This window comes from Pygoscelis adeliae, unplaced genomic scaffold (genome assembly GCF_000699105.1).
Source record: "Pygoscelis adeliae isolate BGI_AS28 unplaced genomic scaffold, ASM69910v1 Scaffold233, whole genome shotgun sequence".
In the NCBI taxonomy this organism is placed as follows: Eukaryota; Metazoa; Chordata; class Aves; order Sphenisciformes; family Spheniscidae; genus Pygoscelis; species Pygoscelis adeliae.
The window spans coordinates 1703335-1713781 of record NW_008824421.1 but is presented as its reverse complement, the minus strand read 5'-3'; positions in this window follow the sequence as shown (position 1 = coordinate 1713781).

Sequence of the window (10447 nt, the reverse complement as noted above, 5' to 3'; positions counted from 1 at the left end):
CTGCTCTGGTGAGACCCCACCTGGAGTCCTGCGTCCAGCTCTGGAGCCCTCAGCATAAGAAAGACATGGACCTGTTGGAACGGGTCCAGAAGAGGGCCGCGAAAATGATCAGGGGGATGGAACACCTCTCCTATGAAGAAAGGCTGAGAGAGTTGGGGTTGTTGAGCCTAGAGAAGAGAAGGCTTCGGGGAGACCTTATTGCAGACTATCAGGACTTAAAGGGGGCTTATAAAAAAGATGGCGGCAGAGTTTTTAGCAGGGCCTGTTGTGACAGAACAAGGGGGAATGGCTTTAAACTAAAGGGGGGTAGATTTAGACTAAATATAAGGAAGGAATTTTTTACGCTGAGGGTGGTGAAGCACTGGAATGGGTTGCCCAGAGAGGTGGTGGATGCCCCATCCCTGGAAACATTCAAGGTCAGGTTGGACGGGGCTCTGAGCAACCTGATCTAGTTGAAGATGTCCCTGCTCATTGCAGGGGGTTAGACTAGTCCTTCCCAACCCAAACTCTTCTATGATTCAATGACTTGAAGTGAGCCTCTCTGGACATGAGAGGCTAAGTGTGGCTCTGAATTCCTTTTGTCCTTTGGTTAGTTTCTACATAAGAAAGCAATTTGCGTTATGGAGAGTAACAAGCGTTCACTGTGCATGCATTTTAAGGGAAAAGAATGGTACTCTTAATTCATGGTGGGGTTTTAACTAGACCTATTTAAATGTTTGCTCCTCCCAGCAATCTCCACATGGCAATCTCTTATGCTTTTGCAACTTTCTTTCAAGTTGCAAGTTATAAGTCCTTCTTGTAACAGAAAAACTATCAATGGGAATTTCCCTGTGAATAGATACTCTGTTTTACGTTTCCTTTTGTTCTCATATCTATTACTGAGAGATCTGCATGACTAATGGAGACTGAAAAATTGCTGTTCTTTCTATGTGTTAGTGGGAGAAAATGAAGAATACTGGGCATATAGTTATTCTCTTTGCTCTTAACTCCTGCCATGCTGTGGTTGCACTGTAAGTAGCCCTCTAAAGGGGGTTGCCTGACATTTCCTGTCACCCTTAACTATCCATTATTGAGCATTTGTCACCAAAGTTTCTTCTTCCAAATGTGTTGACATCCTGCAGTTGCTAAAACGGTAATTCTTTTCAGCATTTTATATTTACTAAGTGGAATGAGCTGGGTCCCCCAAAAGAGGAGAGGAATGCTGCTGCTTTTCATTTTAAAAGCTTCACCTACCTTAACAATTGAAGGGAGGTGCATGGATTAGCTAGCTGGTGATAGCTGGCAGCCTGCAAAGTTACTTCCACATGGTGGTAGCCACTTGATTCCAAACACGTCAAGGAATTCTAATATTAGTGTACATCTCGATGGCACATCCTTTGTATGCATGAAAAGAAGATGTCTATAATTGGCTTCAAGTTTTGCAGCAAGTGCTTGTCAGCAGAGTGAGTGGTGATTTCAGGTGGCAGATTCTCCAATATCCTCTGAACTCTTCACCTTTTATGGGTGTGTTTTATAAGATTGATTGATTTTTGCTATTCTGTGAATAAAACTTCTTTTCTTGTCTTCCTAAAACTTGCCAGTATCTCTATTTCAAACGCATGGCTTTGTAATTCTTGAATACATGGTATGAATTGAATGTTTATTGCACTCTGTAAATATTGGCACTGAATGAACTCTTACCTCATTTTGTAACTGATTTAATAACAACAGGGATTTAAATAATATGATCCTTGGTTCATAATTATTTTGTGACTAGAGCTTTTATGCACCTGTATCCTGTTACTGGGCAGCTGCTTTTGCATGTTAGAATGTATTTTTGTTGGAAAAGGAGGACAGGTTTTGTTTTGGGGTTTTTTTAATAGTGGATACAAACAGTGGTTTGTTTTTCTAGTTGTTTGTACATGCTTGGGATCTTCCATCTGTAGCTCTCAAACCTTCTTAGCCTCATGAGAGGTTCAGTTCCTGAGATCTGTAAAATTTGTTGATGTAACAGTCAACTTTCAGAAAAGCCCATTTTCCAAGCATTGTTTTGGAGACCCATTGCTTTAAATTTAGATCACAAGCCCTCTCCTGCACCTCTGAGATGCACCACAGTTCAAGGCAATCTTGGCAAAGAAGCACTTAAAGTTAGCTTTTAAACTTATATACAACTTCAGTATAATTGAATTGTCATAAAAAGCATTTTTGTTGACACTAAAAATGTCTTGTTGGCATGGGACGCCTTTCCTGAGACATTACGCAGTGAAAAACAAAAGAAAATCTGTAATGGAAAGTTGCCATTTTTGTTTAATGTACTGGGAAGAACACATTAATGTTCCCAGATGATCAGACTGTCCTCCAAATCACAGGTTACATAAGAGATTTGTGCTGCCAAATTTTGTAGGATTAGAATTTTCCTCAGTACTGCTGAATTCCTATACTGTCCTTGCTGTTTCTGCATGTTCATTGGCGAGAGCTATTACTGAGCTAAGTAAGAGCAATGTTTTGATGCAGATTATTGAGAGAAAAGAACAGATTAGCTATAAAAATGTTACTGTGCCTGTAGCAGCCAGTCAGATGAAAATTGGACAGGAACTGTTGAAGGGTCCTTGTTGTGTCAGGGTGTTCTCACATTCTTCCCCATGTTGTTTTTTTGTTTCGTTTTGTTTTTTAACCCTGTTCTTTCTGCTGCAGAAGCTGGAGAAAGGACCATCCAGGATAGTCATTTGGCAACGGTGTTCCAAGGTATTAGAACAATTTTAATTGTTTACTTGCAGAAACATGGCAGATTTTTCCCCCTCTTAGGTTTATTCCGTTCCTTTGTTATCAGAAGGATAGCAAGAAAGACTTTGTCTTATATACAGGGATGTCACTGACCACTTTGCATTCACTTTTTCTTGAGAATGGCCCAGACTTGCACCAAAATCTCTTATTTAGCAAAATAAGAGATGTTCAGGTTTCAGATGGTAAGTCTGTTGCACCTACGTGCTTGTTCTGGTATCACCTCTATCATCAGCCCATGCCTCCACAGTGCCTCAGATTGCACAAATATTCCAGTTCTCTAGTAGCTGAGCATCACTCTACCCAAAGACACTTAGGCCAGGACCCTCTGCCAATCTCACCGTCATAAATTCTGGGCAAGAATGACTGGTGCCTTTGTATTATCGGTGGACATAAGAGGTATGCGCAAAAATTAAACACCAATAGATTGAATTAAGCAGCTGCTCAAAGTAGTGCAATGAACCATATTGCTATATTTTCCTAATACAAAGCTGTAAGTTTCCCAGATGCAGAAAGAATCCCCAGCATGAGAGATTCATTATTCATTGAAAGACAGTAAGCCAAGAGCAGGAGCTGTGGCTCTTTACATCTGGTATGGCAAAACTTAGTTTGTGATAGGGCCTCTACACTGAGAATAAGATTCTGGGGCTAATAAAGCCTTTAAAACGCCCCTCAGAGAAGTCATTGTTTTCCCTGGATTGAAACTGGGCTTCCTGATCTCCTGTGAGTATATATGGCCTAAAGATGGGCCCCTTTCTGTCATTTCTTTGGATGCTGGAGAATCCAAGAGTGGCTTTTGGGATGTTGCTGCCCAGTCGCTGACTTACCGGTTGCTTAATAGAACTATCTGCTCATCGAGCACTACTGGATCAGCGTGGGATCATGTAGGTATCTCTTTTGCTTGCGGTATCTTACCAGATTACTGGTTTAGAAAAAGAACGTGGCAGGGTGCAAAATGGAATACTGGCAACAGGAAAACTCACCCTGAATATCATGAGAGAATGAACACATTGCTGCATCACAGATGAGGTTTGCTATTAAGCAAAAATATTTTTGCTCTCCCAGTCAGCAGAACTGGTTGGACAATCTGATAAGGCATGATGACAGGCCTTGCAAATAACAGAGCCAAATGTTTCTTTTAGTGAGGATTATAAATGTGCCTCATGTCAAGACCAGTTGGTTTTGAACTGCTTGTCTTCCTCCAGACTTGTGCTCTTATGGAAGAGGTTATCATCTGAAATTCATCAGAAACTGATTTTTCATCAACTTTTATGGGTGGGGGCCATAGTTCATTTTGCAGAACTTGCATGAGGTATACACGTGTTCATCATGTTTGGCTAACGCCTGCAGAAAACCTGAGTTCTCTGTTGACAAGGAGTGCTTACTTCACCCATTTAAGGGCAATAGGAACAGATGTGTTGAAGGGACCTGGAAGAATTTGTTCGAAATCTTGCCAAGAAACTGAAGGAAGAGCTGAGCGGAGTATTCTCCATGTGGGTATTGCTGGTAAAGATTACTTTCTTACATGGTTCATGAAGACACTTCTGACGTTTTTTTGCCTTGCTGCCATTCATTTGCAATAAATAGCAAGCAGATTTTTCAGGCACCACTGAATTGATGGCCAAATAACTACCTAATTAAGCAGACATTTCCAGACTGGCTTTCTGGTAGAAAACCTGTAGAAACTACTTCTCCTTCCTTTCTGACTCTCTCTTTGCACTGAAGGATGCAGACTGAACTCAGCAACCTTAGCGATTCATTAAGCATAAGCACTTCCAGCAAATGCACTTACTATATGCTCATCTGCCAAGAGGTATTGGGAAAACAAACGTTGAGGGATTTTTTTTTCTGCCTCATCATGGTTATGATGATTAAATATCAGTATTGTTAACTGTTTCAGGCCACATGCAAACACACAGAACTCATAGTTGCCATTTTCTACTGGCTAATGGGTCTCATCACAGGCATCTTAAATATATCATTATCAGTCCAGTCTTCAAGAAATCATTCCTTGCTGTTAATTTTCTGTTACTCCTTTTGCTGCCATAGAAGGTAAAGACTTTAAGTTTATACAGCTCCCAGATTGTGTCGTGGACATTTACTGTTCTGCTATGTTTACTACTGTTCATTAACACATCAGTGCAACTGAGACTATGTGTGACGAAAGTCATGGCTCTTGGGGAGTTGTCATCTAGCCCAGTCCAACTGTCATCTTTTATTGATTAAAATATTTAAATGCTAATTGGATTAAGCAAAGACTTTACTCTGCCATCTTAAATCTCTGTCTTTCTATGGAAGGCTTTTGAAAAAGTGTTGACGTGACATTTCAGTGATGAATAGCTTCCTTTTATGGCTTCCAAAATCATTGTTTCCTGAAGGATGGGAAGGAAGCAAAAGTGATGTAAGGGAAGAGTTATTCTACTGATTTTCAGCTTTTTTTGTTTGTTTTGTTTTGTTTCAGGTAGTTCCTACTTATTAGGGTTTCACAGAAATCAGGCATATTTTGTGTATGCAGTGGTGTCAGCCTGAATTTTAAGAGACCCTGAAGCAGTGGCTGAGAGATTAGTTGCTCTAAGCTTAAAATAGATCCTTGTTTGGACAATGAGATATTAGTAATGTTAATTGCTGCTGTTCTCATCATAACATGTGAAATCTAAATTCAGAAACTCACCAAACGGGAACATTTCCCAGCCTAGGTTAGGAATAGTGGACAGGTAAGTAGATCAATATGGATTTACATAGATTTGGTAGGGCTGCAGTGAAGACGAAGAAGGGGGCATCGTGCACTCACTCCATGTGGCATCCTGCAGTGCTGTTGTGGAGGCTCCAGCCAGAGAGGCTCCGTGTGCCTGTCTTGGTGGGCGCTAAGGAAAAAAGTATCTGCTAGTGAGGGCCGCTGAATTCAGGCTTTAGGAGTCGAAGTGTTCAAATTTAATGTCTGTCACAGATTCTAAAACATTACAAATAGTGAACTGTGTGAGTGAATCTTTGAAGCTTCTAGGAAATCTCTGTCGAGAACAGCGAAAGCAATTGATTTAAGATTTTGCTGATAATACTCACCCCCATTTCTTTCTGTTTTATCCAGATTTCCTATTATAACTACCTCTTTGCACCGGGCTAACATACAAGCATATGTTATTGCTGAACTTTGAGTAAGTGCAGCATTGATAGTTGCACTGAGGAAAAAATAGGCAACCAGGTATTATGGTACATGAAGAAAAAAACCCCAGTTTTTAAAGACCGTCACATACATTCATGATAAGAGAGAAAACTTTTTAAATTATTTATCTTAGCTAAATCAAAAACAAATGGTCATGCAAATATTAAGGATATAAACTAGCTTGCAATCTCCATACCTTTTTATTTTATAAAAGATTTCTGAAGATTGGGGTTTTTTTCAGAAACAGCTGGGTGCCAGGGACAATTTTTTTAAAGGTTAAGTTTATTTAAGCAAATAATTAAAAGTTTAAAATCCTTTCCAATATAAGACTATGTATGGAAAGGTCCTGAAGATTGTTTGAAGGTGAATATATAGGTTAGCGAGGTTTTGACAAGTGCGCCTGTCACATGCTAGCTGTGAAATGCAATTTTATAAAGACTGCTCTACCATAAAGTGCCATATGCTGTGGCTTTATTCCTGCCTTTATATTTGTAATGAAAAATCAATGCTTAGATTGAGGGAGGAAATTGAAGTACTAGCAACAGTGAAAGCATGTGGAGCACAAGCGCACGCTTCTGTTATTGAGCACTCGGTAAGCGTTAATTTTGCCTCACAATGCCACGCGAGGTAGATAAATAAGAACCATTCAGCTGATTTGTCCAAGGCTGCTGAGGAAGTTGGTGTCAGGCTGGGGTTAGAACTCATTTAAAAAAACTGTGGCATATGTAGATTGCTAGGAGATGGCTTGTCTCTGTGTGTCTTTTGTGTGTGTAGTACTTTAAATACCTCTATGACCAGGGCAGACAAAGACAAGAGTTTGACACAAGAATCTCTTTAGTTAGTTAATTAGTTAATTCGGAAAACAAATAAAGCATAGTTTTCATATGGAATTTTCTTCCCCTTGAGGTCCATTCAAACAGTTTTCCATAACATTTCATCTGTGTGTATGTGCATGCATGTGTGTATATAAGTTTCACCACCAGCATTTAATACTTTGGGCTATACAGCTGTTTTATTTGAGTAAACACTTTCTCTGTATAATTGTTCAACTTTCAGCGTTGATTCAAGTTAGGCAGGAAATGTGATATTTATTGAACATTTCATATACAAAACTATCAGTTTAACTTGTTCTTATTTGGACACCTATGGGTTATGATATATTATCCCAATTCTGCCAAAGATTAAGGCATAGCCAGGTTGTAAGATCATGTTTTCTCAAGCAGATGGGTCAACAGGATTATAGTGCATTGAGGAACACACAACTATATCTCAAAGTACATTTGCATGTGAAAAATGTTATATTTATAAAATTGGTAAAACTAAGAATGCTGAAGAAAGAGAAGGTATTAAATCAATAATCTGATAGGAAAACCCTCAAACATCTATAGAAGATAAATTTTCAATTCAAATTCAGTTAACAGTCAGATTTTGCAACTCTTCTTGATGTAGCATAGTATCTTTTTCTCCTAGTATTGCTCCTGGTTTGGTTCAGAGGTGCAAATATTTAAAGGCAGTTAGAGACCTAATTCCTATTGAATTGGTTTCATTGAGAATGGGTGCTCACATCAAGCTGTGTAATAAAGTACTGCACAGTATGAATAAGGTACAAAATGTGGCATATTAGTGATGGTATGTAAAAAACGCCACTTGTTCTATCTGATTTACTGTTACTGCAGGTTTATTTCCAGTAAAGCTTTAATAAAAATTCAGCTTGCAACTGGCAGGTAAATAGCAATACAATAGCAGCTGATCTTTTCCCTATGCATAAAGATCTGGAAAGACCGTTTGATCCCAGAGATCTTAAGAAACAGCATTGTGTTACCTTGTTGGTTCTGTATTCCCTTCAAAAAGTGGCAAACAGGACTTCTGAGCTGGAATTTCCAGCTAGTAATAAATAAATTACCTTCACAGGAGGAATGAGGCAGCCTGTTAACTGATGACTGAGCATTTCCATATATCGAAACAGGCTGATAGTGCAGTACCGACTTACTATAATATATACATTGCATGGTATATCATTGCATGATACAGTATATCATTCAACCCTTTTCCAATCTGTCCTAGGAAATTGCTTTAGGTTAAGGAAAAGGATTTAAAATATTTTTTGAGGGCTAAACAAATACAGCTTTGTCCTCTTCTTTGAATCCTGCAGAAGGCCCCATAACATTTCTTTGTATTTCAGAGTCCTAATTTCAGGATGTAGAAGCATTCGTGCAGAGGAAAGGTGCAGTTCTGGAGGAGAATGGCTCTCCGCAGCCACTTATCCATATTGCATTTAACCAAATTTCTGCTAACCAAATTTATCCATTTTTCACTTAACCAAATTTCTGCTAGTGACTTTTAGGAATGGGCACATAATTGCCTTGCTGTTTTTCCAGTGGGCTATGACTTCCAAAGGGCAGCTTGTCAGGCAGCAGTTTCTGAAGCACTGTGGCATGCTTGTCTTGCCATGCCAGCTGGGAATTTTAGTCTGCACCCTAATTCTGCCAGCCAGAAAGGATAGAGAACCATGTAGAAGCAGATTACATCAATCTTGTATCTTCTGGCTGTTCATAGGGGGAATGCTGGCTGGGGAGACCTGTTTTTTTTGATCAAAGCATCTTTTGGAAAGTAACCGATAGAATTCTTTGAAATGGGACAGAATCCTCAGGAGCAATGATTAGGGGTCTGGATCCTCAAAGGTGTGTGGTCATCCAGCTCTTACTGAAATCTGGGTAATGCCCGAGTGTCTTCAGGGATATGTAGTTAAGTTTGTCTTCTGTAGGCTTTGTTAGTAGTTGGGATGAGTTGGTTTGTTTTTTATTTCTTGTGTGGGGATGAGTAGGTCATTTTAGATTCCGGCTAGTAAAATGTTACAGTGGCATTATGCTGCGAACAGTGGGAGAACACCTTGTCTGGTTCTTGTTGAGTAGCTATGAATTAAATACTTTTATCCTTTAGCAAGAATTTTAGGAGACTGCAAGGTGCTAACGAGAAGTGAGAACAAAGCTGTGAAATAGCTGTTTCTCTTGCGCAGATTCTCCAAACATAACACAAACACACCACATATGGCAATCAGTGTCTGGCAATTGTTTTTACTGTTAGTGCTCTCAAACTGTGATTCGGAATCTGTTTCCATTTAATTCCTGATCAGCATGAGAAAATTCTTCCTTGGATTTTGGATCTTCTTGCAAGACTGCAAGAATGACACTGGTGACTGTCCTGCTGTTTGACAACACTGAGCAATACCATGCATAAGTGTCCACAAAGTGATTTGTTAAATGTTCAACCTTAGTTTAATATTCTAAAGTATTATAAATCTGGATAAAAGTTCACAGGAGTATCATTCTTAACTTCTGAGAACAGCTCTGAAATGAACTGGTTTTCAGTAGTCAATATTTAAACATGCTTCAGTTAATCAGAAAACCTATATATCACCCACTATACATTCCTCCTTCCTATAAGAATGATCTGCCTTTTATCTCTAGAATGGAGTTCATGATGAAAGTCTGACTGAAGACATGTTCCTCTTCTTCATCTTGGGAATTTGATACCTAGCAACCTTTAAGCATGAAGACCTTAACACAGCTTAGGTAGCTTCTCACTCAGATTGTTGCTTTTTGAGACATCCTTCAGCCCCCAACAAAACACAGGCTTTTGTGCAGGAAAGCTGCAGTGCCCATCTCAAGGATGAAGATCCCATTGCACATGAGTTGGCCTAACAATGAAGCACTGGAACACCGACGTCTCTTTTGTGGAGCTAGCTGCAAATGACTTCACCAAGGTCATGGTATCTGGGTCATTAGCAAAATCAGCTTCAGGAGATGGCTCAAAATCTCCCCTTAAATCTCCCAAAAGGGAGATGACAGTGATACATGGGGACTGTGTAGCTGTTCCTGCCTTTTCAATAGCAGGCGCTATGATTAAACACCAGGAATTATTTTACTTCTACAACTGTGGGCACTCTAACATGTTTCAGAGCTTCAATGACTGTAAGAGCAATCTGTTTCGTAAGCTGCTCTTAAACTAGAGGAAGAAAAGTAGGATCTTGCAAACCCTGCTGTTACTGCCAGTACTTGTGAAGTAACACTGAGATGGTCCTACTGCACTCCAGGTACATGCCATCAAATTCTAACACCAAGTAACTAGGTGAGCTCTTGTGCTAGAAGCATTTCTTTAATGCTTTGGAAAGCCAGTAAGTGTAGTGCTAATGAGGAGTACTGGGCTGGCAGCTCTAAAGCTCTGAGTATTTAAAAAGGTGTTATCCTGACTATTAGTGAATATAAATGGTTGTACACCACCATATGTTATCTGATTAAAAATTATTTAGACATCCAGGCCTATTTATAATATCTTATATACTAGTTACCATTACTATATTCTTCTTTGTAGAATTCTCTCTTAAAATATTTTGTTTGTTTTTTTTTTTTTTAATACTTTTAATTACTTTTTTTAATGCTATTGCAGTTTAGATTATGTGACTTATGGCAGTTCTGGGGTGCATTCAAAGAAGGCATTAGGGACTCCCAGCATAAGCCAGTGAAGTAC